This window comes from Antechinus flavipes, chromosome X, assembly GCF_016432865.1.
Source record: "Antechinus flavipes isolate AdamAnt ecotype Samford, QLD, Australia chromosome X, AdamAnt_v2, whole genome shotgun sequence".
NCBI lineage: Eukaryota > Metazoa > Chordata > Mammalia > Dasyuromorphia > Dasyuridae > Antechinus > Antechinus flavipes.
This window is the reverse complement of record NC_067404.1, coordinates 35,476,169-35,502,583: the sequence shown is the minus strand read 5'-3', so window position 1 is coordinate 35,502,583 and position 26,415 is coordinate 35,476,169. Positions and strand designations below refer to the sequence as shown.

The 26,415-nt window shown below is 37.1% G+C and overlaps 1 pseudogene; it reads right to left on the bottom strand.

Moving 5' to 3' along the window:
* Nucleotides 1-349: 349 nt before the first annotated feature.
* Nucleotides 350-26,415, bottom strand: part of LOC127543122 (polyribonucleotide 5'-hydroxyl-kinase Clp1-like) — a 65,853-nt pseudogene continuing 39,787 nt past the window's right edge.

Below are 26,415 nucleotides of genomic sequence, written 5' to 3'. Positions count from 1 at the left end.
GAGGAATCTACTTCCTTACTTTGTGTCAATGTCATAAGAATACAATAGATAAAGCACATGGACTGTCCAGTGCAGATAAACAACCCATCATCTTTTACTATATGTATGTGTATTATGCATATAAATACACACATGTATTCTATATGTGTCTATATGTATGTATGTAAACATACATATGTGCATATACTACTCTGAGGCAAAGTCACCTGTCATGAACCAAGAGGAAAATTCAATTTTAAAGGATCAGGTTACTATTAATCTTCGAAGGTAATCTATTTCTTACTAATTAAGTTTTATCCAGATTGTTGTGGCCACAAGAGCTTAGGACCACCTGAGCCCTCTCCAGTCCCTAGTGGAGGTATGTTGAGGGTATCTCTGATGCAGAAATCTCTACTGAGATCATGGATGTCCATAATGAGGAAGAATTTCTTAGTGAATGAGGGTCCAGAGAGAACACAGCAAAGATCTGGTGCTCCAGTTCTGCATTAATTGCTACAACAAAGCCCACCTCACTGGCCTCAGAGATGTTCTTCTCAGTGCGCTCAGTTGTGTTGATAGTCAAGTCTCCTCCTGGTTTGACTGGTACCAGTTTCAGTTGATTGTTCTCCTTTGATATTCTCAAAGGGTGACATGAGTCTGGGAGAGTGGAAGCTCTTGCCTTGTAGATTTTCTCATTGGAGAATTTTACTTTAAAGACATTGAGATAGAAACAGCTCCAGAATTCATAGAAATACTCAAAAATGTGTGCATCTCTATATTCCAGAAAGAATTCCTTTGTTTAAGCACTCCTCCTGACTTGAGGAGTAGAACAGTGAGCACAAAGGGAAGCAAGGAACACTTCAGCTTGCTGTGCAGTAATTCTGGTCTAGTACTATCACCAGATCCATTCAGAAGCAAAGCAGTATGTACCAGGCCTGGTAGCCAGATCTTTTGACTCACCAACAGGTGTTAGTGACACAGATACTCACAGAAGTTCTGTTGTTCACCCCACTGTGTTGATTGAAGATGTCTGCAAGTTATAATATTATGTCATTTTATTGAAAAGCTTGATGTTGGTAGCAAGCATGTTGGAGCCAAAATAACAGGGGGCCTGGATAGAGAAATGCTCCTCTACATCAGTAGGTCACTGAATATAAAGGACTCCCATAGTTCCAGGAATGGGCACAGACATTTGACCAATATCTAGCTCTACATAGGTGAGTCCCCCGCTTAATTACATTAATAGAGTAAGAGGGGGTAACACTGTGGACTTTCCCACATGATATTGGGCCAATTACCATCAATTAAGGACCTCATTCTACCGCCTTCTGTTTTCAGTCTCCTTTGTTCCATAGATGAGTGCTGTGATAAAAGAGCATGGGTGTGTCCTTGGAGACATAAGCCATCTTAGTGTACCCATTCAGCTGGAGTAGAACATTGTGTACAGTCATGGCAAGTAAAGACAGCCATTCCGGAACCTTCATCAAAAGTGATTTTTTTTGTTTGTTTCAATTTACTTCTATTCTAGAGGTTTTTGTCATGTCAGCAGGAGTTGCAGTTGGGCTGATTGGGAGACCTCCACTTCAAAACAATTCTGTCTCTGATTCCAATTGGAACTTAACTAGTGGCTTTTTTCATCATTGGATTCTTCTGCCTTATTCTCCCTTGTGTGTGTACTGTCTCAGAAGTTGCAGTGGAAACCAGAGTCTTATTAGGCTCTTCCATGGGAAAGAGGAAACCAGAAGAGGTAGTTTTCCAGTACTTCCTGTTCATATATTTTTGATGGCATCTATATACCATTTCTCTTGTTTAATTCCTTGCTGCATTGTGTTAGGTTCTGCTCATGCCCCTGCTTGATGTTTCTGCTTCCCTACTGTGTATTTAAGGAATTGAGAAAATTATTTTCTTAGCAAGGAATAGATAGCTCAGAAGTTGATTTTCCTTGTTTAATCCAGCAAGTATTTATTAAGAACTTACTATGGCGAAAGCTTTCTGTCACCCTGAGGATGTGGAGATAAGAACAAGAAATGGTCTCTCACCTCCAGGAGATATAACACTCTCAAAATCATTGTTTCCTTTGACCCAAATTGATTAGTTTGTAAAACTCTCCCCAAAGATAAATCCGTTCTATAGAATTCTGTATTTGTGTAGGGGAAGGGTGAATTTCTTTGTTAAAAGGACGTAGAGGTAATACCTTCATACCAAACTTATAGCAGGGCAAGTCTAGAATTGTGCAATACTGACATTCAGGATCAAATTTCACAGGACCTGTAGTAGTGCAGTGTACTTGAATTTGCATTTATTTCTCTCTGGTAGGATGTTGATCTAAAAGAATAACTCTCAATTATTTTTTTTAAAATAACAAATTAAGGGAATAGAGAGTGGATCTGTGATCTCATTGATGTAGGGACCCCCCAGTGATAGAGCAGTTCAGTACCTTCACTGTCTAAAGAACTGAGAGTTGAAATGACCTGCTCAGGGCAAACATGAAGCAAAAACTGCTCCAGCCCAACGTCTTCATGTGCAGCAGAAAAAAAAATCTTTTCTACCAAGGGAACAGATTCGTTCATTGACCATGCTGGGAGTGGTTATCACATTTCGTACTCCTAGTCCACCTTATCTCTCCTTCAAGGACATGATATTGCAGGCCAATTAGACTATTTTTTATTCATATCCTCCCTTTTGCTTCTCCATGATTCTCCCATCTTTTTCCTGGAATGAATAGTCCTGTTTCCATCTAATGAAGTCTTTCCCTTGCTACAAGGACTAATTAAGGCCCAATATCTTCCTTGAAGGATTCCATGATCCTCTCTATTAACCTCCATCCACAGGAAAGTACTCTCTGCATCAAGAAATAACAAATTAGCCTTAACAAAGATTATTTACAATTTTTTTTGAATCTATCCTCTTTCTTTTATTGAAATTTCAGCTCCTGGAGAACAAGGCCTATATCCTATCTATCTTTTCTTTTATCACCTGAATCTACCGTAGTGTCCTAATTAACTTAATAGTTACTTAGTTTAATGAAAAAAAAAAACAGATGCTCAGTAAACGTTAGTTGAATTGATGTCACAACTAATCTTCATCTTTAACATGTCTAAAACTAGACTTGTTATCTATCCCCTCCTCAAATTTGCTTCACTCTGAGACTTCACTATTTCATTTAGTATCATTGCCATTGGCCTAGTCTCATGTCTGAAAGTTTCCTCTCTTTTCCTAGACAAATGCTAGCTAGTTCTCCTTTTTTATATCTTGACTCTGCCCTCACCTTTCCATCCCCAATACTACTGCTCTAGATCATTACCAACCATCTTGACTACTATTAAATCCTCCTTATAAACCTTTTAGTTTTCTTTCTTCTGTTTTTTTGATTCATATTTAATGTAAATTCCAAATTAATCTCGTGTTCCCGGGTCCCAGGTTCCCTAGACAAAGTTGCTATAGAGTCCTGCTTTTTGCACATGTCACCATTTTTGTGACATCTCTTTGAACTTATCTGTTGAGGCTTCTAGGAAGAAAAAGTTAGAAGAGTGGGGTTACATTATCCATTTTGTGGTATATAGGAAGAAGTGTGCAGCAGAGTTAATTTTTTATATATAGATGTTAGATCTCTTACTGACTCTTTTGGGACTCTGATAGAATGTGACATCAGTGGGACAGTGTTCAGAATTGTTGGGATGCTTACTGATGCACACACCTTACTTCTTTGTAGTTATAAGGGGGGAAATTGAAGAAAAGGCAATAATTTGACCCCTCTTTTCCTGTGCCACACCTTTGCAGTCAGAGTTAGAAGAATTTATGTAGATTTGCCTTCTGATTATCCCATCTTTCATTGTCATATGTTCTATGTCTGATAATAAACAAAGAATTTTCAGCAGCTTTTAAATCCTTATTTAGTTTGTGGTACAATGTATGGAGGAAAAGGCACTAATCTGATAGGGAAGTTCATTGTCCCATTGATACGTGATAATATCATGCTCCATAGGTACATACAAGTTTCCATAAACAGAAGAACCCATAGGCAAAGAGCTATAATTTACACCCCTCCTGCACCACCACCCCTATAACCTGGAGGAAAGAGAAATATGTTGTTTGTTGTTGTTGTTGTTGTTGTTGTTGTTGTTGTTGTTGATGATGATGTTGATCCTTTGATTTTTGAAGAGGTTTGTTGATGTCACAAGGGTGATGTGTTGATTTGCATATGATTTTGAATTTAAATTAGGTAAAGTTGCACAATATTATCAGCCTGCTCTCTCAGAGTTATCCAAGTCCTGCGGTCAGACAGAATTCACAATGACTGGGGATGGCCTGGATCAAAGTGAATGACTTTGATATCATTGACATCTGACTGAGCTCTGTTCACCTCCCAGAGCTTGCTTTGATGTTGTTGGAGGAAATTGGTCTTATTCACTTATACACCCATGGGAAGTCTTCACATACTTGCCCTAGATAGACATCCTCTTTAGTCACTATCAGGTTTAATGTCAGTTATCCTTAACCTGGTTTAGCTCATCTTTTGGAGATGTTTTTACCAGATGTGGCTGCTGTGAATGCTACTGCTTCTTGGAGCTACAATTAAGAGTTGGATAACAGGTGATTGTCAAAGATAGATGGGCAGCCCTGAAAAGTGCTCATCAAGTCTTTACCCCCTGGAGGTACTAGGTCTACCTAAATGTTCCATATATTCCAGTTAGCAACTTTTGGCTAATATGTATTAGGTCTGAGAAGAAGTAGCCCTTTATGAGATATCCGTACTTCACAAATTTAGGGCTGCCATTCCTCTTTAGTACTGGTGGGAATTCTCTTAAAGACAGCCTTCCCAAGGACAAGATCCCTCTTTGTAAGGAAGTGGTTGCTCCAATGTAGCATTACCAACTGTTACAAAGTGTCCCACCACTGTCTTTTTAAATATATGTAATTCTCAAAAACTGCAAATAATGATAATCTGTGTCTCTAATTGTTTTCTCCATCAACTATTAAAGAGAGAAAGATGCTTTCAAGATGCCTTAGGGCAGTCAAATGTACCTGGGAAATGAAGTTGTTCTTTAATTTTTCTTCCTTGGACATAGGATTCTGATACTCTCCAATGGATAAATCCAAAACTAAGTTGGACGTAGGATTCTGATACTCTCCACTGCATAAATCCAAAACTAAGAACTACTGGCTACCTAGAAAAGAGCTCAGGTTATCTTAAATCCAGTTTTTGAGTGCAGCTCTGGCCCATTTAAATCCAATTCATGTGTGAATCAAAACATCACCTTGTGAAACAAGAGATGAACAGCTCTAACAATTGTACCTTGTTCTCGGCCAGGTAGCCTTTAGTCCCTGCCTAAATGCAAAAAGTCTTTTTTAGGGCTCTCTATCGCTCTACCTTTCTTTTATGATTTTGTTGCCTCCCAAAAGTGGATCTAATACACAGCTAATTCAAGTTTCATGTGACTATTCTTTTAGAAAATATGGTTCTTGTCTTTAAGAGATCATTAATAAAGTCCTATAGATAGATAAGAAGTTTGCTCTGAGCCTTCTTTCATAAGAAACATCATTTGGGGGGTTAAATATGACTCATTTTCTCTATGAGAATGTTTTCTTTCTCTTTTTTTGAGAATGCTTTCTTGACTTAGGTGAATTCCCATCTTTCTAAGGAACTCTTCCTCTTCAGAGGCTGGTCTCCAGATTAGCTCACAGATGTTATCTTTTGGCAGTGTGTCAGGATTTTTTGATCTACAGAATGGGTCATGTAATTCACAGAACAATTACTTGAGTGATCTCTTATATACTAATTCACATTGCTTTCTCATTCTCCAACTCTTGTAGACTCTTTCACAGTGTTTTTAGTAAGTTCTTTAGTCTTGTAGTACTGCATCTACTTCTCATGTGTGCAGCTCTCTATGGTTTTCAATACCTATAAGATGACCATACAATTCATTCACTTCAGGACCCGTCTTATCTTATTAAGACATCATGCCTCCTTATCTCTGCCTCCTGGATTCCCTGGGGCTTCTTTTAAGTCTCAACTAAAGTTCCATCTTCTACAGGAAGCCTTTCCCAACCCCCTTTAAATCTAGTACCTTCCTGCTCTTCATTATTTATTTGTCCTGCATATAATTTGTGCATAGTTGTATCTGTATTAGATTGTGAACTCTTTGAAGGAAGGGATTGTCTTTTGATTTTTTTTTTTTGTATCCCCAGAAGGTAGCATAGAGCCTAGCATTTAGTAGACGCTTAATGAAGATTTATTGACAGATGGAATCATAAAGAAAGAATCTCTGTCCTCAAAGAACTAATATTCCTGTGCAGAAAGCTAACACTCTGAAAAGAGCTAAAAAAAAGAATAGGGGATGGTACCCATATAGCAGGCATATTGGCAAAATCTTGAGAGTCAGATTCAGAGGCAGGAAGAAAATGAAGCATGGTCTTCCTGGGCACATCCCTCAAAAGGCCATCCAAAAGGTAGGCTTATGAGGAATTCATCAATGCCAAGAAAACGCTTGATGGGCAAAGTGAAGTAATGTTCTAAGGTGAAAAGAGTGGGCTAGAAGCTAACTGAGGCATGGTGGCAAAGTCCTGAGAGTTAGAAAAAGAACTGGGAGGGGGAAAGAAGACTAAATAAAATAAAATTTCTGGAGTGGAAAGGTGAAAAATCTCATTGTGGTCAAATGAAAACAACAATATGAAATAAGAAAGTTCCCCAGCATTTTAACTGTCATAATGGTGGGGGAATTCAATGAACAAACACCAAGATTGTTAAAATTAAGCAACCAAGATATACAAGTATAGGAGAAGTAAATGAGATAGGCTTTTTTCTAGCTCACACCAATAACAGCTCAAAATTCAAAACCATCAATAAAATTTCCAAGCCCTAGGAAATAATAAAAGGTACTTTCAAGAAAAACAATCTAATTCTCAATAATAGGAGAAAACAATAGAAAACGAAAAAGAATCGAGATTAATTGATAAAGAGATTAATTCCTTATAAGATCTCCACCTGAAATGAAGTAAAGGACATAAATTTCCCATGACCAAATGCTATAAAGCATGTGTATTTTACTGGTAAGAGGGATGAGTGGTAAACCCAGCTGTGTCCCTAAAGACATAAGTTTTAATAGCTTGAATAGTATTGAGTCTTTTGGGAGATCCTGTATAAACTATGGCCCTATGCTTCTAGGTTTTCTTATTTATGGAAAATTGTCTTTATCTAGGGGTATGATATCAATACATCTCTTAAGTATGAGATTTCCGGGGGACTTCCGGTTAAGATGGCAGAGAGGAATCACACAGTTGTGTAAGCTCCACGCTTTCTCTCACTATCCTTTTCATTACAAGCCTCTGAATTAATGCTTGACTGAAAAAAAAAAACCCACAAATAGTTACCAAGAGAAGCCATCCTTGAGATTCGCCAAGAAAGGTCGGTCTTTACTGGAGGGCTGGGACGGTTTTAGATCGGGCGCAGGCGGCGGGCAGCGGCAGTGAGAGCACGAGAGCAGACTGGAGAGGGGGTGGGGAGTGATCGCAGCCATCTCTGCGGGGAGAGCTTCGCTACAAGTTTGGATACTTTTCTCCAGCAACAAGTCAGCAGCCCAGCAGAGAAGCTAAGAACACCGGGGCTGAAGAATACAACCCCAAACAGCTGGAGTCTCCCGGGACCTGGTCGCCCCCCCCCTTCCCCCCCCCCCAGTGACTCAGCACGCTCTGGGATCTCAGAGCGCAGGCGCAGCACAGTCCTGCTAGTGCCTCACTGCTGCCCCCTGCAGTCTGTAGAGGAAGCTCGGTAACACAGCCAGCCCCTCCCCCAAAGAAAGACTCCAGTTTTTTCTGTTTTTCTTTGCTAGTTTGTCTTTGATTATTAGACAGAATGAGCAAGAAACTGAAGAGGACTTTAACCCTTGACAGCTTCTATACAGATAGAGAGCAGACTCTAAATCCTGAGGAGACTAAAAACAGACAGTCCCCAGGTGAATCCCCAAAGGAGGAGATCATCTGTTCCTCAGCACAGATAAATCTCATGGAGGAAATTAAAAAGGCTCTCACAAGGGAGCTAGAAGAAAAATGGGGAAAGCAGAGTGAGGCTTGGCAAAAGGAGAGGGAAGCTTGGGAAAAGGAGAGGGAGGCTTGGCAAAAGAGCTTGGAGAAGTCAGTTAAAGAGAGAGTGGATAAAGAAGTAAAATCCTTGAAAAATAGGATTGGTGAACTGGAAACAGAAAACAGCTCTCTAAAAAACAAAATTGGCGAAATGGAAAAAAATTCCACAGAACAAAAGAACTCAATGGGACAATTAGAAAAAGACTTTAAAAAAGTGAGTGAAGAAAATACTTCACTGAAAATCAGAATTGAACAAGTGGAATTGAATGACTCGAGGAGACAAGAAGAATCAGTCAAGCAAATCCAAAAAAATCAAACAATGGAAAAGAATGTGAAATACCTTCCGGGAAGACAACAGACCTGGAAAACAGATCCAGGAGAGACAATCTGAGAATCATTGGACTCCCAGAAAAGTATGATGAAAAAAAGAGCCTGGACACTATTTTCCAGGAAATTATCAAAGAGAACTGCCCAGAAGTCATAGGAACAGAGGAAAAAATAAACATTGAAAGGATTCATCGATCACCCACTGAAAGGGATCCTAAAATCAAAACACCAAGGAATATAGTGGTCAAATGCCAGAACCCTCAGATGAAGGAAAAAATATTGCAAGCGGCTAGAAAAACCCAGTTCAAGTATCAAGGAGCCACAATAAGGATCACCCAGGATCTGGCAGCATCCACATTAAAAGATCGAAGGGCCTGGAATATGATATTCCGAAAGGCTAAGGAACTTGGTATGCAACCAAAAATAACTTACCCAGTGAGAATGAGCATCTTTTTCCAGGGAAGAAGATGGACATTCAACGAAGTAAGCGAATTTCATCTATTTCTGATGAAAAAGCCAGAACTTAACAAAAAGTTTGATCTACAAATATAGAACTCAAGAGAAATCTAAAAAGGTAAAGATTAATCATGGGAACTATATTTTGACTATATAGATGTATAAAGAATACATGTATACCTTGTTCTAGAAATTGATGTGGAAAGGACATTGTACCAGAAAAAGGGTAAAGTGGGGGTAGTACATCTCATGAAGAGGCATAGGAAACCTATTATATCTGAGAGAAAGAATGGGAGGGGGATGAATATAATGGGTATCTTACTGCCTTCAGAATTGGCTTTAAGTGAAAAATCTTAAAACATATTCAATCTATGGTGAAACTTCTCCCACCTCATTGAAAAGTGAGAAGGGAAAAGTGAAAAGGAAAGGAATAAGCTAAGCGGAAGGGAATAAGGAAACTGGGAGGGAAAGGGGTAAGATAGGGGGAGGAACTCTAAGGCGGGGGGAGGGATACTAAAAAGGGAGAGCTGTGAGAAGCAAGTGGTGCTCACAAGCTTAATACTGGGAAGGGGGGAAAGGGGAAAGAAGGGAGAAAAGCATAAACCAGGGTTAACAAGATGGCAAGTAATACAGAATTGGTCATTTTAACCATAAATATGAACGGGGTAAACTCCCCCATAAAGAGGAAGCGGTTAGCAGAATGGATTAAAAGCCAGAATCCTACAATATGTTGTTTACAGGAAACACATCTGAAGAGGGGAGATACATGCAGGTTAAAGGTAAAAGGTTGGAGCAAAATCTACTATGCTTCAGGTGAAGTCAAAAAAGCAAGGGTAGCCATCCTGATCTCAGATCAAGCTAAAGCAAAAATTGATCTAATTAAAAGAGATAAGGAAGGGCACTATATCTTGCTAAAGGGTAGCATGGATAATGAAGCACTATCTATATTAAACATATATGCACCAAGTGGGGTAGCATCTAAATTCTTAAAAGAGAAACTAAGAGAGCTGCAAGAAGAAATAGACAGTAAAACTATAATAGTGGGAGATCTTAACCTTGCACTCTCAGAATTAGATAAATCAAACCACAAAATAAATAAGAAAGAAGTCAGAGAGGTAAATAGAATACTAGAAAAGTTAGATACGATAGATCTCTGGAGAAAATGTAATGGAGACAGAAAGGAATACACTTTCTTTTCAGCAGTTCATGGAATCTATACAAAAATTGACCATATATTAGGACATAAAAACCTCAAACTCAAATGCAGTAAGGCAGAAATAGTAAATGCATCCTTTTCAGACCACGATGCAATGAAAATTACATTCAACAAAAAACCAGGGGGAAGTAGACCAAAAAATAATTGGAAACTAAATAATCTCATACTAAAGAATGATTGCGTGAAATAGCGAATCATAGACATAATTAATAACTTCACCCAAGAAAACGATAATAATGAGACATCATACCAAAATGTATGGGATGCAGCCAAAGTGGTAATAAGGGGAAATTTCATATCTCTAGAGGCCTATTTGCATAAAATAGAGAAAGAGAAGGTCAATGAATTGGGTTTGCAACTAAAAATGCTAGAAAAGGAACAAATTAAAAACCCCCAGTCAAGTACTAAACTTGAAATTCTAAAAATAAAAGGAGAGATCAATAAAATTGAAAGTAAAATAACTATTGAATTAATTAATAAAACTAAGAGTTGGTTCTATGAAAAAACCAACAAAATAGACAAACCCTTAATAAATCTGATTAAAAAAAGGAAAGAGGAAAATCAAATTGTTAGTCTTAAAAATGAAAAGGGAGAACTCGCCACTAATGAAGAGGAAATTAGAGCAATAATTAGGAGTTACTTTGCCCAACTTTATGCCAATAAATTTGACAACTTAAATGAAATAGAAAAATACCTCCAAAAATATAGCTTGCCCAAACTAACAGAGGAAGAAGTAGATATCCTAAACAGTCCCATCTCAGAAAAAGAAATAGAACAAACTATCAATCAACTCCCTAAGAAAAAATCCCCAGGACCAGATGGATTTACATGTGAATTCTACCAAACATTTAAAGAACAATTAACTCCAATGCTAAATAAACTATTTGAAAAAATAGGGATTGAAGGAGTCCTACCAAATTCCTTTTATGACACAGACATGGTACTGTTACCTAAACCAGGTAGGCTGAAAACAGAGAAAGAAAATTATAGACCAATCTCCCTAATGAATATTGATGCTAAAATCTTAAATAAAATATTAGCAAAAAGATTACAGAAAATCATCCCCAGGATAATACGCTATGACCAAGTAGGATTTATACCAGGAATGCAGGGCTGGTTCAATATTAGGAAAACTATTAGCATAATTGACTATATCAATAACCAAACAAACAAAAACCATATGATCATCTCAATAGATGCAGAAAAAGCATTTGATAAAATCCAACATCCATTCCTAATAAAAACACTTGAGAGCATAGGAATAAATGGACTTTTCCTTAAAATAGTCAGGAGCATATATTTAAAACCATCAGTAAGCATCATATGCAATGGGGAAAAACTGGAACCTTTCCCAGTAAGATCTGGAGTGAAGCAAGGTTGCCCACTATCACCATTATTATTTAATATCGTATTAGAAACACTAGCAAAAAAAAAAAAAAAAAAAAAAGAAACACTAGCCTCGGCAATAAGAGTTGAGAAAGATATTAAAGGAATTAGAGTAGGCAATGAGGAAACCAAACTATCACTCTTTGCAGATGATATGATGGTATACCTAGAGAACCCCAGAGATTCTACTAAAAAGCTATTAGAAATAATTCATAATTTTAGCAAAGTAGCCGGCTACAAAATAAATCCCCATAAATCCTCAGCATTTTTATACATCACCAACAAAACCTAACAGCAAGAGATACACAGAGAAATTCCATTCAGAATAACTGTTGATACCATAAAATATTTGGGAATCTATCTACCAAAGGAAAGACAGGAATTATATGAGCAAAATTATAACAAAGTCTCCACACAAATAAAGTCAGACTTAAATAATTGGAAAAATATTAAGTGCTCTTGGATTGGCCGAGCGAACATAATAAAGATGACAATACTCCCTAAACTAATCTATTTATTTAGTGCTATATCAATCAGACTTCCAAGAAAATATTTTAATGATCTAGAAAAAATAACAACAAAATTCATATGGCACAATAAAAAGTCGAGAATCTCAAGGGAATTAATGAAAAAAAAATCAAATGAAGGTGGCCTAGCTCTACCTGATCTAAAATTTTATTATAAAGCACCAGTCACCAAAACCATTTGGTATTGGCTAAGAAATAGATTAGTGGATCAGGGAAAAAGGTTAGGTTCACAAGACAGAATAGTCAACTATAGCAATCTAGTGTTTGACAAACCCAAAGCCCCTAACTTCTGGGAAAAGAATTCATTATTTGATAAAAACTGCTGGGATAATTGGAAATTAGTATGGCAGAAATTAGGCACGGACCCACACTTAACACCATATACCAAGATAAGATCAAAATGGGTCCATGACCTAGTCATAAAGAACGAGATTATAAATAAATTAGAGGAACATAGAATAGTTTATCTCTCAGACTTGTGGAGGAGAAAGAAATTTGTGACCAAAGATGAACTAGAGACCATTACTGATCACAAAATAGAAAATTTTGATTACATCAAATTAAAAAGCCTTTGTACAAATAAAACTAATGCAAACAAGATTAGAAGTGAAGCAACAGACTGGGAAAACATCTTCACAGTTAAAGGTTCTGATAAAGGCCTCATTTCCAAAATATATAGAGAACTGACTCAAATTTATAAGAAATCAAGCCATTCTCCAATTGATAAATGGTCAAAAGATATGAACAGACAATTTTCAGAGGATGAAATTGAAACTATTACCACTCATATGAAAGAGTGTTCCAAATCATTATTGATCAGAGAAATGCCAATTAAGACAACTCTGAGATACCACTACACACCTGTCAGATTGGCTAAGATGACAGGAAAAAATAATGATGAATGTTGGAGGGGATGCGGGAAACCTGGGACACTAATGCATTGTTGGTGGAGTTGTGAACGAATCCAACCATTCTGGAGAGCAATCTGGAATTATGCCCAAAAAACTATCAAATTGTGTATACCCTTTGATCCAGCAGTGTTTCTATTGGGCTTATATCCCAAAGAAATACTAAAGAAGGGAAAGGGACCTGTATGTGCCAAAATGTTTGTAGCAGCCCTATTTGTAGTGGCTAGAAACTGGAAATTGAATGGATGCCCATCAATTGGAGAATGGCTGGGTAAATTGCGGTATATGAATGTTATGGAATATTATTGTTTTGTAAGAAATGACCAGCAGGATGAATACAGAGAGGACTGGCGAGACTTACATGAACTGATGGTAAGTGAAATGAGCAGAACCAGGAGATCATTATACACTTCAACAATGATAATGTATGAGGACATATTTTGATGGAAGTGGATTTCTTTGACAAAGAGACCTAACTGAGTTTCACTTGATAAATGATGGACAAAAGCAGCTACACCCAAAGAAAGAACACTGGGAAACGAATGTGAACTATCTGCATTTTTGTTTTTCTTCCCGGGTTATTTTTACCTTCTGAATCCAATTCTCCCTGTGCAACAAGAGAACTGTTCGGTTCTGCAAACATATATTGTATCTAGGATATACTGCAACATATCCAACATATAAAGGACTGCTTGCCATCTAGGGGAGGGAGTGGAGGGAGGGAGAGGAAAAAAATTGGAACAGAAACGAGTGCAAAGGATAATGTTGTAAAAAAAAAAATTACCCTGGCATGGATTCTATCAATATAAAGTAATTATTAAATAAAAATTTAAAAAAAATATGAGATTTCCATATTAGATCATTATCTTTTCCTCTCCTCTCTGTTCCTGACATCAGACAAAAATTTGACAGTTCCTGGATTTTCTTTCATGCATGATGTGACAAGACAAATAGTGTTCGATGGGGGCGGGGCAAGATAAACAATGAAAATTAGCAGTAGTCATTTTGATCTTATCCAGAGAGATCAGAGCTCAGTTTCTCCTTTTATTTCCTTCTCTTATGTTGTGGCTTCAGGAAGCTGGATAGATCCAGTAACAAGCATTCTCTCAATTCTGGTTGTCCCCTCACTATTATACTCTACTGGCAGAATACAGCAAGCACTGATAGCACAGATCAGCTGTGGTTCAAGCCAGCTAGAGGTACTTCCTTTGTCATGGCAACTTCCTCATCACAGAAACCTCCAAAGTGAAATTCACAATTCTCTACTTGATATTTTAGGCCCTTGGCAATATGGATGCCCCCTAAGTTATAGCCAGTGAGCTGTATCCAGAACACATATTATTTTGTTCCCATATCTGTACTTTGGTTGACATTGTTGTGAGCTTCTTTGTTGTACTTTCCTCTTAGAGTTTTAACCATTCTCTCAAACTCAGTGCAAATGCTGCCTCTTCTGTCAAACCTTCTTTGATTTCCCCCACTAGCAGAGCCACTTTTCTCCTTTCAACTTTTCAAAGCATTTTGTTTTAAATTGCTATTATAGTTATTTGTGTCTGTCATAGCATTCCACTTGATAGTGCACACCATGTCTTAGTTACATAAATTAGTCAATGAATTCCAAAACCAGAACAAAGGTGAAAGAGATTGAGTCTTCCCAAAGGGGAGAAAATTTAAAATGTACCTAGTTCCTGTACTGTAAAGAATAATAGGAGCAACACTAAAGCTAGTATTTACCTAGTTCTTTTAATTTTAGCAACTCATTTTGCAAATATCATATTTTATTCTGACAGTGACATTCAGAACTAGTGCTATTATTATAGCCATTTTAAAGATGAGGAAGGAAACTGAAGCAAATATTGGGATTTAAAAGGTCATTGTAGAAGATCATATAGCCATTATGAGTCCGAGGCCAAATTTGTACTTCTGGACTCCAGATCCATCCCTTTTTCCAACGTATTATCTATAAGAGATTATTAGAACCTAATAACAGGATAGTTAAGAACAGTAGCTCCAGTTCTAGCTTTATTGATTAGGATTTTTTTTGGGAGGGAAGATTGAGGACCACATCCAAGTTTTGGCCTGGTTCATGAACCAGAATGGATCCCGACTTAGTGTAAATGGATCCCCATCAAGTCAACAGTAATGACTCACTGGCTCCTGCACTCCCCAGTGAAGGCTGTGGAAGGTCCAAGTCCCTGCTGGTCTGCCATTGATCTCTGACATATCAGCTATCAGCAAGGATGTTTTTGGAGTCACATTGTTAAGTTCTAAGACACTGCATTCCCCAAGTTTGTAAGTCTGTAAGATTTGAGCTCTGTCTGAGTCTACTTCAGGTGAACTCAGAATTTCAGTGTTAAATGAACTCTTTTAAACCCTGAACTCTTTTAAATGAACTTTACCGAAGTCATTTAAGCTCTTTGCTCCAGTTTCCCCTCTTTTAAATGGCAAGAACTAGATAGTATTGGTTCCCCCTCCCCCTCATCAGCTAATGCCTAGTATGTCCTGTGTTTTAAGGTGTTGTCTCACCTGCTTAAATGGAACTTTCTTCAAGCCAGGGCCAGAGTTTTAGCCTTTCCCTGGATGGGAAGAGTTTAGTATAGTACCTCTACATAGCATGTGTTTGAGGACTGTTTGATGATAGATGAGCTGACATATCCCTTGGACATATTATACTTTGTCAAGAGACACTGAGAGTCTGCAGGACCCTCATTTGACTCTCTGTTTACTACGGGAATAGTAAGGGTGGTGTTCTTTTCAATGTTGTGTCCTTTTTGAAAAATGATCTGGATGACAGCTAAAGATATGGAAAAGAGCATTATCTTGGCTTGTATGTGGCCTAATGAAGTGGGTGTCTATATCCAGAGAGGGATGTGACAGGTGCAAAGAGTAAGTACTTTATTAAAGAAACTTTGCATAATTGGATATATCTAAGTTCCTCTTTCTGCCCATTTGTTGCTATCATGAATTTTTATGCAACTGACTAGATTGTAGAGTATGATATTAATGACTTGTGCATTATGCATACATTTAGTCAATTTAAATTAAGTCATTTAGTGCTATCTTTTTAAAGCCATCATAGATCTTTAAAGAGACTTGTTACCTAAAAGAGAAAGTATTTTACACTCACACACACACACAAAACCAGGCTCATGAATTTGAGCAGGTGGTTTGTAAGTAGATGTATAGTTATGAAGATGTCATTTAGTTTTCCCTCCCCTTTCTACAGACAGCAGGATAGAGTAGAAAAGGGATAAACTGAGGTCTAAAGCTTTCTTCTGCTGCTTTCTAGGTATGTCCCTCAAGAAGATCATATTGGTAGGTTAAACATGTGTAATTCTTCTAAATATATCTCCTCATTTATCATGGTGCATAAGAAAAACCAGATTAAAAAGGGGAAAAATGAGAAAGAAAAAAACAAGCAAGAAAACAACAACAAAAAAGGTGAGAATACTATGTTGTGATCCACATTCAATCCCCATAGTCCTCTCTTTGAATGTGGATGGCTCTCTTTTTCACAAGACTATTGAAATCGGCCTGAATCACCTCATTGTTGAAAAGAACCACGTCCATCAGAGTTTATCATCATTAACATCTTCTTGTTGCTGTGCACAAAGTTCTCTTTATTCTGTTTACTTCATTTAGCATCAGTTCATGTAAGTTTCTGCAGTCCTTTTTGAAATCATCCTGCTGATCATTTCTTATGGAACAATAATATTCCATTACATTCATATGCCATATCTTATTCAGCCATTCCCCAACTTATGGGCATACACTCAGTTTCCAGTTCCTTGCTACTACAAATATTTTTGCCTCATGTGGGTCCTTACCCCTTTTTATGATCTCTTTAGGAGACAACTCAATCAAAGGGTATACACAATTTATAGCTCTTTGGGCTTAGTTCTAAATTGCTTTCTAGAATGGTTGAAGCGATAATATTCTATAACATTCATATACCATAACTTTTTTTCCTTTCTTTTTTTTAAATTAAAACTTTTTATTTTCAAAACATATCCATGGATAATTTTTCAACAATGACTCTTGAAAAACCTTGTGTTCCAAATTTTTTACCCCTTTCCCCCATTCCCTTTCCTAGATGGCAACCAATCCAATATGTTAAACATGTTAAAATATATGTTAAAGCCAATATATGTATACATATTTATACAATTCTCTTGCTGCACAAGAAAAATTACATCAAAAAAGAAAAAACATGAGAAAGAAAACAAAATGCAAGCAAACAACAACAAAAAGAGTGAAAATGCTATGTTGTGATCCACACTCAGTTCCCACAGTCCTCTCTCTGGGTGTGGTTGGCTCTCTTCATCTCATTGTTGAAAAGAGCCATGTCCATCAGAATGGATTATTGTATAATCTTGCTGTTGCCATGTACAATGATCTCCTGGTTCTGTTCATTTCACTCAGCATCAGTTCCTGTCAGTCTCTCCAGGACTTTCTGAAATCCTCCTGCTGGTCATTTCTTATAGAACAATAATACTCAGTAACAGTCATATACCACAATTTATTCAGCCATTCTCCAACTGATGGGCATCCACTCAGTTTCCAGTTTCTGGCCACTACAAAAAGAGCTTCCACAAACATTTTTTTTGCACACGTATGTCCCTTTCCCTCCTTTAAGATCTCTTTGTAAAAATCCAGGAGAGGCAATTCTGGGTCAAAGGATTTGCACAGTTTAATACCTCTTTGGGCATGGTTACAAATTGCTCTCCAGAATGGTCGGATCATTTCACAACTCCACCAACAATGTATCAGTGTTTCAGTTTTCCCATATCCCCTCCAACACTCATCATTCTGTTTTTCTGTTATCTTAACCAATCTACGAAGTGTGTGGTAGTACCTAAATTGTCTTAATTTGCATTTCTGTGATCAATGGTGATTCAGAGCATTTTTTCAAATGACTAAAAATGGCTTTAATTTCATCATTTGAAAAAAAAAAAGAAGATCATATTGGGACTACAGCGGAGAATTTTCAAATGGGCAGGTTTAAACTTGATGTATGGTGATGTGCAGAGAGTGCCAAGCCTGGAGCCAAGGAGACTCTTCTTCCTGAGTTCAAATCCGGCCTCAGATACTTGTTAGCTATGTGATTCTGGACAAGTCTCTTCATCCAGTTTGTATCTGTTCCCTTATTTGGAAAATGAGCTCAAGAAGGATGTAGCAAACTACTTTAATATCTCTGCCAAGAAAATTCCAAATGGGGTCACAAAGAAACAGACATGACACGACTGAAAAAAAAAAAACGAATGAACAGCAACAATAATGACAAGGCTCGAAGTAAAGAAAACTTTGCTAATCCAGAAATGGAATAGTCTGCCTCAGCACATCATGGCAGTCTTCATAAAGAGACTGGATGACCACACATCAGCTGGATGGTTGTTTGTGTGATAACATTGTTATGAGCATAGTTAACATTTCTTTAACACCTTAAGGATTGCAAAGTACTTTACAAGTAATAGTCCCTCATTTGAGGCTTACCTAGCAACTTGGGAGGTAGTGGCTGTTATTATCCTCATTTTATAGATGAGGAAACTGAGGCAAGCAAAAGTTGAGTGACTTGCTCAGGGTTCCCTAGTAAATACTCGAGACAGGATTTGAACTCCAGCTCTGGTGTGCTCTCCATGGTGCCACCTAGGTCTATGTATCTTCTTTCTCCCTGTTTGTTATGACTCTAATTGAAAGCAGAGTGATGATGTGTGAATGAGGAACAAATGAGCTGCTAGGAGACTTTGGTTGAATTGTAATTTAAAATATTTCCATTTTTTTAAAATTATATTGAAAGTGACATTATGAGACAGCTCTGGTCTGCCCCACTGATCAGGGAATTTCTTAGACTTTCTTTTGTAATGTCCTCCAGCCCTGAAGGCAAGTCTGTCAGCAAGATTTGGTAAGAAATCTTCTGAGATTCCTTTCCTAATAAGAAACAGTTTGGGGAGCAAAAAAGAATGTTAACCAGAATACGAAAGAAGGCATTCTTTAATAATGCGATGTTCTATAATTTCGCTCCCATAGGTCCTTCCCCTATTGATTCAGATCCCAAGTCCTGTGAGCCTCGGTAAAAAGTTTGAAAGACTTGCTGTTCCTGAAATATTCATCACGCTGTGCTAACCCAGGACCTCAGATGACAGTCAATCAACAGGCATTTATTAAGCATTTACTCTATGCCAAGCACTGGACTAGATGCTGAGGATAGAAATATAATAGACAAAACAATGTTTAATTGCCAAGACAATTGGGAAATATATCAGTATATACAGTATAAATAAAAAGGATGTGCACCACCCTGAGGAGCTCATCTCACAATGAGTCAGGAACCTTCATTCTTGGGAGTATCTCTGACAGTGTTGGGGAAACTTTCCTTTGCTCACAAACCCTCACCAATGTACTTCCCCTTCAAAATTGTTAGTTGAGTATAAATCAGCCTCTCATCCTTCAGGTGAGAAAGCAACGCAACAAGGCTTAGTGTTTGTTTTCACGGTGCTGCTCTGCTGACTCCAGGAGCAAGCCTGAGTCTCCCTCTCTCTAACTTCTTTCCTCTAGGCTCAATTGGGTAGCCAGTACTACATCAAAATCAGCATAGAGTTCAGAGGGGAGTGTGCCACTCTACCTATTTCCTTTTCCTTTTACGCTGGACCCACACAAACAGGATGAATTTCATCTTTTAACTTTAAAAGAATAAGAAAATCAAACTCTCTAGCCCAAGAATGAAGATTAGTCTGTAGCAAATATTGCGCTACCAAATGGAACTCTTCCTCTTAAGAATTTACAATTTGAGATTGAGCAGAAACTACCTTAAGATGAGAAAACACCAGTGTAACTTGATGCTTGTGAATTATGGGGGGGGGGCCTTAATATGGTTGGGACTGGGATATTTTGCCCGTTCCTTCTATTAAATTTGGCCGATCTCATTGCTCATACTTACAAAAATCGTTTAAGACCATAAAATTCCTGAGTCCCTGTAAAAACCTAGGACAATCCACATTTTCTCTAAGAATTCTGGAAACATGTAGGAAAGACCCCTTGAAGTCTAGACATTTCTCCACATTTCTCTCTACACAGAAAATACTCCAAATCCTCTGGATCCATACAATAATAATAGGGCAACTCAAACTTTCTCCAGGAAGCTCTGAATTCAGCGAAAGTTTCCAACAAAATATCTAAGTGTCTCTTTTGAGATGGTAAACCAAACTTTCTTCCATGGTCCCTATACCATAAACAATCCCCCTATAGATCCTGATAAAATATATTTAGAAAGCTTTTACTAAAAGGGTACCGGAAACATTTCCCAATAGGTTGCAAGGACAATTTAAATGGCATTTGTGAACCATCCTTCAGAGAAATTAGTGAGCTAGCTTAAGGAAGAATAATTTTTTCCTATGGAGTTACAGACCATAAGCATGGTAGGCAAGCTGCATGGACTCCTAATATGGTCAACATTCTATATACCTAATTTAAAATTTTATAGACATATGCATGTGTATATACACTTTGAAACTCTCTCTCTCTCTCTCTCTCTCTCTCTCTCTCTCTCTCTTTCTCTCTCTCTCCCCTTCCCTCCCTCCTTCTCCCTCCCTCTCTCCCCTTCTCCCTTCTTTCCCCCTTTTCCCTCCTACACTCCATCATTGTGTTCTACAGGTAAACTACTACGCCCATGCATTTAGAGGTTGCAAAATCAATATTTCTTTGAGCCTTGGTTCTTATCTTAGACACAGTGCCTTGGAATTCACTAAATCAAAGGAATCTCAAAAGAACTGATTTAACTTTGAAAGAAACACAACAGAAACACTCATTTATTGCTTTGGACTTGCAGGTTAAAACAAAAGAGAGTATCGAAAAGTTCCAGTTTTGTCCACCAATCAAAGTCCTGAGCATAGAATCTTTCCTGTAAGTCTATCAAAATTTGAAGGATCTGTTATTTATCCCATTTGAGGTACCACATATAACTTGTACAGTTCTGGAGATCCTCATCCACATCTGCATATACTGATAAATTGTATAAAGAGCAAGACTATCTCTCTCCCTCAGTATTCTAGAGGTATTGTTGAAGGATCATGGGTAGTTCTGATGCTATTGATTTGACTCTCCCTTCTCGGATCTTTTCTCTTGTGTTAACTGATCACTGCCCCGGTTTCATTTGATCAATTAGTACTAAGTAGTTTTTATAAAGGAACATTTCCTGAGAAGATACAGCTATAACAGAAATGCTGATATCTTTCCCTTAATATTAGAAGCACACTGTCTCCTAATAACACCTCAGTTTCTGTGCAGTGTATGCTCAAACTTAAGTATTTTCTACAAAGCATTGGCCTCACTACATTTATTTTTGAATTTTGCATAGTCTGTATACTGTAGTTCCTTTATTCTAGGGCCTGGCATCTTGACTATAGGGGTTAGTCTAGTGCTAGACAGAGGTCCTGTCACTTCTTTAGGATATGCTGATGGACTAGTCTCAGCTAGCAACACATTCTGGTATGGACTCTGGTTCCCAGCCCTCTGGTTTTTTGTCTCTTGTAAGAGTAAATTCAAATACACATAAGGTAGTTTTAGTGGGAGCTCAATAATGATTGAGGGCATGAGAAAAGGTTGCATGTAGATAGTGTGTGATGATAGAAAATCTATCCCTTAATCTCCAGCTTTTCAAAACTTGTCTGAGATATCTTTCTTGTAACACAGACTTTGAGCATCAAGGATTACTTTTATACCACAGCAAAGTCTAACAGTAGGATTATTCCTCCCTTCCATGGGACAACAGAATGTAACATCTACACTGGCATCATCAACAACAGCAGTGAGGATAATAAAGAGCTTCATACTGTAGTTTTGAAGAATGGTAGAATGGTAGAGGTAAAAATACTCCTATTTGGTTTGTGGCAGCCCTTTTTGTAGTGTCAAGGAACTGGAAATTGAATGGATGCCCATCAGTTGGAGAATGGCTGAATAAGTTATGGTATATGAATGTTATGGCATATTATTGTTCTATAAGAAACGACCAGCAGGATGATTTTAGAGAGGCCTGGAGAGACGTACATGAACTGATGCTGAGTGAAGTGTAAGCAGAACCAGGAGATCACTATACACTGCAACATCAATATTATGTGACAATCAGTTTTGATGAATGTGACTCTTTCCAACAATGAGATTCTTGATACCAGTTCCAATGGTCTTATGATGAAGAGAGCCATCTACACCCATAGAGAGGACCGTGGGAACTGAATGTGGATCACAACATAACATTTTCATTCTTTTTGTTGTTGTTCGCTTGCATTTTTTTCTTACTCATTTACTTTCTTTTTTGATCTGATTTTTCTTTGTATAGCAAGAGAATTATATAAATATGTTTATACATAAAAAAAGAAAAAGGTACTTTCTTAGTAGTTTTATGGGTGCAAGTGAAAGGGAAAAAAAGGTCATTAAGACTTATAATATAAAGTCAGTTATCTGGTAAGTTCCAAAACAGTTGCCATGGGTTTTACTCTCAAGCGAAAAGACAAAGCTTTCATAAATTTGCTTAGATTTTACATATGTGTGTGTGTGTATGTGTGTATATATATATATATATTTATGCTTTTGATTCCTTTGGGATTCTACATATGAAATGGTAGCATTACTTCCATAAAGATATAAGAATAAACTAATTTTCAAAGGTCTTAAAAGAATAAAAACAATATTGGTATTTGAATCCAGAATTAAAAAAATACTGGTATTTGAATCAGGGGATCTGAGTTGTAGCTTGAGCTCTGCCACTATTTTTTTGTATGTATGACTTTGAGCAAATCATTTAACTCTGGGCCTCAACTTCTGCCTCTATAAAATGCAAAAATTAAATTAGATAGCCTCTCAAGCCTTTCTCATTCTCAGTCTATGATCCAGTGATCTCTAAGTTGACCAAAATGTTGATATACAGGGTGCCCCAAAGAAAATAAATTAGCTATGCCAGCTTAAAACTAATCTGAGAGTTTTGGAAAATCAGGTATATATATCCCATCTCCTACTCCCACTCTCCTTATTCTACTTAGTAATATTTTAGTTTCAATGCCCAAAGAGCTCACTTCCAGGAAATTTTTAGGGTACAAGGAACTAGACTTCACCTAGGAGTTCATAAAATTTGCTCTTTTTCTGTGTAGTAGAGAGCAACATCTTGATAAGGACTAAAGTATGTTCTGTCTTTGAAAATGCTGTATATGACAAAGATGATGGGAAATGGATCCAAATAGCCCTTAAACTTTCCCCTGGAATAGTTCTAATCAGTTTAGCTGACCTCTGCATATTTTCCCTTCATTGTGGATATCTGGATATTTTTATCCCTTTTCAACAATTTGCTTACTATGGTTTGCCCTATAATCTCATTATTTCTTAATTAAGCTTTTGTCTTTGGAAAGCCTCTATAAGGCTTTATTTCAGGGATTATTGGAATGAAATCTTGTCTTTGATGCATGCCTCTTGATTTAATAGAAAAAGAACTCATAAAAAATTAAGATAGCACATGAAACAAATTCCATCAATAAATTTGGAAGATAAAATATTTCCAAGTTTTCGATATGCTACTTAAATCCTTTCCCTTTGAACTTAAATTTAGCAAATCATAGCCATAATTCAAGGAAGACTTTTTAATAAAGCTGTCCTTTAATTTAACCAGAATTTCTTAAGGAATAAAATATTTTCCCCACAGGTGAATATACTGGGGGATCTTACTCAAGGATATTGGGAGGTTTTTCTACAAATAAGCATTATTCTCAAGGAATAAATTAGATTTGGAATTCTAGATTTGAAGTCAGAAGACCTGGGTTTAAGTTTCAGCTGTGTTTAAGTCATTTAAGTAGGTTGTGTGACTTAACCTTTCTGGTATTCCTTGGTTTTTGTAGATGATCTCTGATGTCCCTTTTATTTCTAAAATTATGTCACTCTGAATTTCCTGTCTTCTTAAGTATATCCTGTTATTTTTGTTTAGAACGTCAACTTTGGTACTAATCCATTTAGAAGGTATGTTTTACTCACACCATTGATTCATTTATTCAGTCATCTATCATTAATTCATTCATTACCCAAGGGCTGTTGAGCATTTATTTCAAACTAAGCACTGTTCTAGGTTTCCTGAAAGATACAAAATAAATTAAAATCTCTCTTCTTAAGAAATTGAGCTCCTCATCTCTTCCTGTTGAAGCTTTTGTCATCACCCCAATCTCTATACTTTGTAATCTTTTCCTACTTTGAAGTCAAACTCATGCTACCATTTCCATGAAACCTTTCTTAGTCACCTTGAACAACAAGTTATCTCACTCTCTCCCAACTTTTAGTGTTATTTTGCCAGTAGCCCTTATTAGCGTTTAGCTGTCTGCCTTGTATTAGAGTTATTTGGGTATGTATCATTTCCTCCTCTATTAGAATGTGAGTTCTTCAAGGCCCTGATTGGTTTTTATTCATCTTTTAATTAATCAATCGATAAGCATTTATTATTATTTTTTGGTATCCTCAGTATTCAGCTTAGGGTCTTAGGCATCATAAGCTCTTAATTACTGTCTCTTAAATGGAAAGAATGGAGTGGAACTTATATATATGTAAATAAAAGTCATTTGGGAAGTCATCTCATTAAATTCAATTCAACAAAAAACCCTCTTCTATTCTGTTCCAATCAGGTTCTGGGATAAAAAGACAAAATGGAAAATAGTTTATATCCCCAAAGGTGGGGGAATCTCAGAGACCATCTTATCCAACCTTTTCACTTTAAATACATGCAAAGAAAGTTTCAATAGTCAAAAATTCAAATAATTTTTGAAAAATCTTGTGGTTCAAAATTTTTTCTCTCCTTTCCTTCCTCTGCTCCCTACCTCTCCTCCTCTTCCCAAGACAGCAAGCAGTTTAGAAATGGTTACACTTGTGCAATTCTTCTAAACATATTTTCATTTGATAAACATATCAAAAAGGAAAAAAAAAACACAAGAAACAAAATAAGCAAACAAATAACAACAAAAAGGTGAAAATACTATGCTTTGATCATATTTGATCTCCATTGATCTCTCTCTTTCTTTATGAATGGCGTTTTCCATCCTAAATGTATCAGAATTGTCTTGAATCACCTTGTTGTTGAAAAGAACCATCATCAGGTGATCTTGTTGCTGTATAGAGTGTTCTCTCGTTCACTTCACTCAGCATCAGATCATGTAAGTTTTTCCAGACCTTTCTGAAATCATCCTGCTGATCATTTCTTATAGAACTATTTAATAATATTCCATTATATTCATATACCATAACTTACTCAGCCATTCCCCAACTGATGGGCATTCATTCATTTTCCTTGCCACTACAGAAGGGCTGTCACAAACATTTTTGCACCTATGGGTCCTTTTCCCTCCTTTATGATCTCTTTGGGATACAGACCCACTAGAGACACTGCTGGAACAAAGGGTATGCACAGTTTGCCAGCCCTTTGAGCATACTTCTAGTTTGTTCTCCAGAGTAGTAGCATCAGTTCACAACTCCACCAACAATGAATTAGTGTCCCGGGTTTCCCACATCACCTGCAACATTTATCATTATCTTTTTCTGTCATCTTAACCAATCTGCAACATTCTCATTTAATATCTGAGTCAAGTGAAATCCAGAGAGGTGATGCCTCTTTGTTAGAGTCAGAGGAAAGGATGATACAGGATTCTAGATCTTGAGTTGGAAGTTACTTCTGAAGTCATCTCTTTGAACCCTCTCATTTTACAGATAAGATAAATGGGGCTCATGGAGTTGAATTGGTTTGCCACATGAATATTAAAGTAATTGCAGAATATTTGACAATTATACAGACAAAATGGTGCAGTAGAAAAAGTACTAGTTGGGAGGCAAAAGACTTGGATTCACCTCTTGGCTCTTCTATTTATTACCTATGTGACACTGGATAAATCCTTTTGTCTCTCAGCCTTTGCATAACTGAACTAGATGGCCTCTGAGGTCATTTCACAAAGGAATTTCAAGAGAGAAAAAGCATAGTATCTGGGAATATCAACAAAGGTGGCCCCTAGCTGTGCTTCTAATATCCTTTGCTGCTGTTATTGTCTTTTAATTAAATTTATTATTTATTTTAAAAATACATTTTAAAAACATTTGAATTCTAAATTCTCTCCTTCCATCCCACCTCTCCCCAACTTGTTGTGAAGGCAAGAAAAGTGACATATCAATCATATGTGTAAAATCATGGAAAGTATATTTTCATATTAGCCAAGCTATAAAAAATACAGTGAAAAATTTATGCTTCAGGCACTCATACTCCATCAGTTCTTCTTTCTCTTTGTAAGTGGATAGTGTTTTCATCAAAAGTTTTCAAGATTGTCTTGAATCATTGTGTTAATCAGAATAGCTAAGTCACTCACAATTGATGATGCTACCAGTATCACTGTTATTTGTGGATACTGTCCTCCTGGTTCTGCTTACTTCACTTTGCATTAGTTCATATAAATCTTTCCAGGATTTTCTGAAACCATCCTGGTCAGCAGTATTCCATCATAATCATATACTACATCTTTTTCAGCCATTCCCCAGT